Here is a 6,975-nt window from a genome sequence, read left to right on the forward strand (position 1 = left end):
ATTACTATTTCCCCTCCCTCCCTTCCTTCAGCCTGCCTTTTCCTGGACATTGTATTCTTTCCTAGGTTTGCCAAAACTGGACATGGATCAAAATAAACATCTGTTCGACTCCCTGCACTTGATCCATTTTGTTGCCTGTTTTTCTTTCCTGTACTCTTTGTGATTTCTGCACAGTGTTTTTCCAGCAGCTCAAGGGAGTTATGACCTTTTGGGTTTCAGGAAGAGTGGGCTAAAGATCTGTCCAGAGAGTGATTCAAGCTGGAGCAGGTCCTGCCGAGGCTGAGGAGGGCCAGCTCTGCTTGGGGGTGAGGATAGGATTGGGTAGAAAGTGGTTTCCTGGGGGCAAAGTGGGGGTACTCATTCAGGACCATTCAGGAGCTCCCTTGTTTCCTGTTCCCATATACCTCCTGCTCTTGTTTTCTATGTTTGAAAGTATCAATTTTCTAACTGAGGAAGACTGGTGACAGAAGGAAGAGAAGTGGACAGTAAAAGGGAAGAATGGAATACAGAGATTGGAACTTCTCTTCCTCTATACTCACGTGATAGTCAGGGCAGCTCCATATCATCAATGCCGGCTCCCACCTGCCATTTTCTACAACCAAGTGCCAGGTACTCTGCTAAATGTTTTATGGGGAGTAAGTCATCTAATCTTGACCTGTTAGTTGGCTAAGGTTGTTACTACCAGAAGGGAAAAGAGGCTCAGAATTAAGGTCACACTTGTAAGTAGTAGGATGATGTCAGTCTGCATGACATTAAATTCCAGGCTCAATATGCCTAAGTCTGCGGCCTCTATAATAAAAGGTTCATAATACCCTATAGTTATATTTCCTCTTCCATCTGAGGACTAACCTCATCCCATTTCACTCCCCAGATCCACTGAGCTCAGATGTGGGCAGTGTGGTTGACTCTAGACTTTGCAGCCCTCATGCTGGGTTGTAAGTCTCTGTGGCCTGGGAGGGCCCCATGCTGGCCATCTTTTATTCCATTGCCAGCACAGTGCCTGGCACATTGTAGATACTCATTACATATCTGTTGGATAATTGAATAGATGAAAAAGAACGGGAAAAAGAAATGTGTGTTGGTGATGAAGGGGCAGGAGTAGAGGAGGCACAGGGGGAGAGAGGCAGATTTAGGGGTAAGACAGAGGGGCTGGAAGGTGCTGGACTGGTGACTGGAAGGGGTCCATGTTGATGTTTGTTCAGAAGCACAGAAAAGTTGTCACTTGCAGGTCAAGAAATATTTCAATTTTTTAACAACTTGATTATGAGGAAATGACCTAGACTGTAGTAATTTTCTGTCACTTATCCCTTATCAGAGGCATTTTATTTTCTGAATACATCATCTAATGGGTCCAGGACTGAACAGAGCTCCCCTCTGTGCAGCAGATATGCACTTCTGCTTCCATCCTTCAGATTTTGAATATTTCTGTTCCATATTCAAATGTCCTCAACTGTCCTTTCAATTGGAAAACAAAACACAAACACAAACCCTGACTGTCTTCTACAAACAAGCTAAGGTGAAGAAGGTATTGAGCTCTTTCAGGTTGCAAAGAACAGAGAAACACTCAAGTTACCTTCAGGGGGGAAATTTTTCTAAGGCTATACAGGTAAGTAAGAAAAATAGGCAATGGCTTTTTCCCATCTTGCAAGATGGTGGGTGAAAAAAGCTGAGAAGTGAGATACTAAGGAGAAGAAACCTAAAACCTAGAAGGCTGATGCTGGTGGCAGGGTTCAGAAGGGTAACCTCAAGGCTAAAACGGCAAAGAAGGGGAAGTGGGAAGTCCCATCAGAGCTGAAATCCTGTCCTAGTCAGAGGAATTGGCAGATATTCCCCCATTGACTATGTATTCCAGAAGGGCCATGTATAAGAGGAAGTATTCAGCAGCTAAATCCGGGGTTGAAAAGAAAAAGAAGTTTCTTGCTATTGTCACAAAACCAGTTGGTGGTGACAATGGTGGTACCCTAGTGATTAAACTTTGAAAAATACCTAGATATTATCCTACTGAAGATGTGCCTTGAAAGCTGTTGAGCCATGGCAAAAAACTTTTAAGTCAGCATGTGAGAAAACTGCGAGCTGGTGTCACTCCTGGGACCATTTTGATCATCCTCACTGGGGGCAACAGAGGCAAGAGGGTTGTTTTCCTGAAGCAGCTGAGCAGTGGCTTGCTACTTGTGACTGGACCTCTGGCCCTCAATCGAGTTCCTCTGTGTAGAACACACCAGAAATTTGTCATTGCACCTCCACCAAAACATCTCACTGATGCTTGCTTCAAGAAGAAGCTGTGTAAACCCAGACACCAGGAAGGTGAGATCTCTGACAGGGTGAAGGAGAAATATGAGATTACAGAGCAGTGTGAAGTTGATCAGAAAGCTGTGGACTTGCAAATTCTGCCACAAATCAAAGCTCTTCCTCAGCTTCAAGGCTACCTCTGCCCTGTGTTTTATGTCACAAATGGAGTGTATCCTCACAAATTGGTGTTCTAAATTTCTTACAAAGAATCTAATTTAATAACTGATCCATTAGAAAGAAAGAAAGAAAGAAAGAAAGAAAGAAAGAAAGAAAGAAAGAAAGAAAGAAAGAAAGAAAGAAAGAAAGAGGGGTACCTGGGTGGCTCAGTTGGTTAAGCATCTGACCCTTCATCTCAGCTCGGGTCTTGATCTCAGGGTTGTGAAGTTAGGGCCTCGCATTGGGCTCCATGCTGGGTGTGAAGCCTACTTGAAAGGAAGAAAGGAAGAGAGAAAGAAAGAGAGAAAGAGAGAGGAAGGAAGGAAAGGAAAGGAAGATGGAAGAAAAATAGGAAATGGTCTGTGTAGGCCTTGAGGAGAGCTGGAGTGCCATTCAGGATATAACATGGGATGGGGTGGCCTGGCAGAGAAGAGGAAACTGCTCTCTGTCCTTGAGCATAATGACAGTAACTCCTTCATTTCACAGCTCTTCCGGGGCCTGAACAGATTACCTCCACATCAGCTCCAAACTTCCTCTACCTTTGCTGCTTCTCTCTCACCTGTCTCTTCTTTCCTCTCTAGTACCACAACTTCTACAAGTTGGCTACTCTTCTTTCCTTTTCTTTTCTTTTCTTTTCCTTCTTTCCTTCTTTCCTTCCTTCCTTCCTTCCTTCCTTCCTTCCTTCCTACCTTCTGTCCTTTGTTTTTGCTTTAGGGTATGATGGTATCATTAATTTGTGGGCGTATTGCTCTTTCTTAAAAAAAAATTTTTAAGTTTTATTTATTTATTTTGAGGGGGGAGGGGCAGAAAGAGGGTCAGCTCTGAGTTGTCAGCTCCAAGTTTGACATAGGGCTCAAACTCATGAAACTGTGAGATCATGACCTGAACCAAAATCAAGAGTCAGATGCTTGGGGCACCTGGGTGGCATGGTTGGTTAAGTGTCCAATTCTTGGTTTCAGCTCAGGTCATGATCTCACAGTTCATGGGTTCGAGCCCTGCATTGGGCTCTGTGCTGTCAGCTCAGAGCCTGCTTGGGATTTTCTCTCTCCCTCTGTATCTGCTCCTCCCCTGTTCATGCTCTCTCTCTCTCTCTCTCTCTCTCTCTCAAAAAAATAAATAAACTTTAACAAGAAGAAAAGATCTGCAAAATAAATGAAAAAAAATTATTTTAAAAAAAAAGAGGGGCGCCTGGGTGGCGCAGTCGGTTAAGCATCCGACTTCAGCCAGGTCACAATCTCGCGGTCCGTGAGTTCGAGCCCCGCGTCAGGCTCTGGGCCGATGGCTCGGAGCCTGGAGCCTGTTTCCGATTCTGTGTCTCCCTCTCTCTCTGCCCCTCCCCCATTCATGCTCTGTCTCTCTCTGTCCCAAAAATAAATAAAAAACGTTGAAAAAAAAAAAAAATTTGGGGCGCCTGGGTGGCGCAGTCGGTTAAGCGGCCGACTTCAGCCAGGTCACGATCTCGCGGTCCGTGAGTTCGAGCCCCGCGTCGGGCTCTGTGCTGACAGCTCGGAGCCTGGAGCCTGTTTCCGATTCTGTGTCTCCCTCTCTCTCTGCCCCTCCCCCGTTCATGCTCTGTCTCTCTCTGTCCCAAAAATAAAATAAAAAACGTTGAAAAAAAAAAATTTTAATTAAAAAAAAAAAAAAAAAAAAGAGTTGGACACTCAACTGACTGAGCCACCCAGGTGCCCCATTAATTCTGGGGAGTTATTGCTCTTTGTAAGAGAAAATCTATAATGTACTCTTTGATTACATGAAATTAAGGCAGAGTTTGAACTGAGAGGAAATTAAGGCAGAGTCTGAACTGAGAGGCTGATCCAAGAGGTGTTCCATTGCTAAGCACAATTCCTTGAGCAGAGAGGTGAGAAATGTCTAGAGTGGGTCCCCTGAGACAGAAATCATTTTAGGAACAGTCACCTTTGGTATGGAATTCTAATGTGTCCCTGTTCTGGGTTGTAATTCCCCTACTCGTTGGCCTATCCATGGTTCAAGTCTCTACTAAGCTGAGTTGACCCCTAGCCCGTTGTTAGCTTGTAAAGGAAGGGACGGGCTACAGAGTCTGGATGCTCACAGAGAAGTGGTAAGAGGAAGAAGGAAGAGGTAATATTGACCAGGAAAATGGTGGCACTTCCTGGGTCAGGGTCCTAGACTTCCTGTAGCTGTAGAACAGTAGGGGTTTGAGTTATTTTGTAACCGGGGCACAGGAGTACAAGAGCACCTGCTGCAGGGACATGAGTGGTGGTGAAACAAGAAAGGAATTCATTTCAGGGAGGCCTATACTGGGAGGATGGCAGACTGACTAGTGTCACAAAGACTGTCTCCAAAGTGCTGGAAAAGCCTCTAGGTTTATTATTTTATTTATTTATTTAATTTTATATTATATTATATTATATTATATTATATTATATTATATTATATTTTGAGACAGAGAGAGCACAAGTGAGCAAGGGGCAGAGAAAGAGAGAGAGAGAGAGAGAGAAGTGGGGCTCACCCAAAGCAGGACTCAAACTCATCTGATGTGGGACCCAAACTGACAAACTGTGAGAACATGACCTGAGCCAGTCAGATGCTTAATGACTGAACCACACAGGCACCTGCCTCTAGGTTTATAAAGGGAAAATGTGGGACAAATGTTGGTGGGTATGTGCAGGTGGGCAGCAAAAATCAGGTTGTTCATTGTCTTGGAGTCAGTTATGTGGGGTCTTGCTGGGTCAGAGCACTCCTTATTGCTTGAGGGGGTAGTTTCTGTCCCCAGTGGATGCTTGCCCAAAGGGTCTTTTATCTGAGTTAAGAGAGAAACTGGAAAGAGGAACTTAATCAGAAAATACTGACTACGATCAGAATGGAGGTAGTTGCAGTCCTCTTTCAATTTGACTATCAAAAGAAAGTGAGAGGAGACTGGGTGGCTCACTCAGTTGAGCGTCCAACTCTTGATTTAGGCTCAGGTTATGATCTCAGGATCATGAAATCAAGCCTCACTTCAAGCTCTAGGCTGATCATAGAGCTTGCTTAAGATTCTCTCCCTCTCCCTCTGACTCTCCCCACTGCTTGGGTGCTCTCTCTCTCAAAGGAAAAAAAAAAAAGAAAAAGAAAGAAAGAAAGAAAGAAAGAAGAAAGAAAGAAAGAAAGAAAGAAAGAAAGAAAGAAAGAAAGAAAGAAAGAAAGAAAGAAAGAAAAGATAGAAAGCCAGAAAGATGGAAGGAAGAAAAGAAAGTGATGGCCAAAGGCTGAGAACCCGGGCTTCCCTTTCACCATATGGAGCTGGTGTTCTCCCTGTGGTGCCTGCATATTCCTGTGTCTCTGTGGAATGATTCCAAATCCCCACCCTCTGTCTATAGAGGCCCCACTACTTCCTACCTCTTCAAATATCCTCCCCTTTCACTAGTTCTTCTCCCACTTTTTTTTTTACCTTCTTCCTCTCTTCTTCACTCCCTCCCAATCTCTTCTCGCTCACATTCTTCAACATCTTTTTCTTTTGACTTCTATTTTAATCTTTCCATTCCACCACCTTCAGTCTTTTCTTCCATTTCCTCCTTCTTTCCCATCTCCTTGCCTTACCTAACTTCTTGGCTTTCTCCCACTTTTCACTGCAACAGCTTTTTACCCCATCCATTCAGCGTACCAGGAGGGTGCAAACTCATGGCCTGCTGCCTAACTGCAGAGACATATAATATGTAACAGAATGCTTACCAAAAATATTGAATTCATTCCCAACATTTAAAAATGGGATATTTCACCTAAAAAAAATCCAGATTTCAATTTCTAAAAAAATTGAAACTATCTGGCATCATGAGGCCCATAACGGTAACAGTTGAGGAAGCAGGATGGTGGCGGCCCCTCTCAGGTAACCAGAGTCTACTTGGTGTTCCCTGGTTTCCCTCACACTGAGGGAAAATGTCAGTTAGCAATTATCATTTAGTTTGAGCAGCTTTTTTTCCATTAGCATAAGAATTTCTGTTCCAACCCACATCTTTACTCAAAAGTGGGAGAACAAAGAGACAGCAAAAGCCTTGTTTTTTTCTCAGCCCCGAGTGCTTTATCATTTGCATTTCCTGCTTTGCCTCTGCAGGCGGCAAAGTCTGCAACCTCTGCTATAGACAAAGACCCCTATCTCCCTTCCCCATTTCTCTACCCTCACCTCCTCTTTTTCCGTAGTACCCCGCCCACATTTTGTTCGTGCGAAGATTAGTTTTTAATGCAGCACTGTAAGGTTAAGTAACTTCAGGACGACTACTGAAACTTTCAATCTTCAATCTACAGAAAAGTTCTGTGAAAAATCATCATATTTTTGCAGTGGTGCTTTGTATATGTTCATGGATTGGAGTAGTTACTTTATTGAGAATCTATTACTTGTCTTGCTATTTGTGTCATCTGGCTAACAACCTATTCATATGGATGAGAGCTGAGGAAATGTTTACTGTGCATGCCCAAGACAACCTTCTTTTAGGATCATTATCAGCTTGGGGATGGCATTCAGCTGGTAGTAACAGAAACCTGAAAAACAGTGACATAACAATTTAGGGGCTTAATTTT

At 43.7% G+C, this 6,975-nt stretch overlaps 1 pseudogene; it reads left to right on the forward strand.

The window, feature by feature from the left end:
• Window positions 1-1,626: 1,626 nt before the first annotated feature.
• LOC131515377 (large ribosomal subunit protein eL6-like) lies at window positions 1,627-2,483 on the forward strand (annotated as a pseudogene).
• The last annotated feature ends 4,492 nt before the right edge of the window (window positions 2,484-6,975 follow it).

This window comes from Neofelis nebulosa, chromosome 6 (genome assembly GCF_028018385.1).
Source record: "Neofelis nebulosa isolate mNeoNeb1 chromosome 6, mNeoNeb1.pri, whole genome shotgun sequence".
In the NCBI taxonomy this organism is placed as follows: Eukaryota; Metazoa; Chordata; class Mammalia; order Carnivora; family Felidae; genus Neofelis; species Neofelis nebulosa.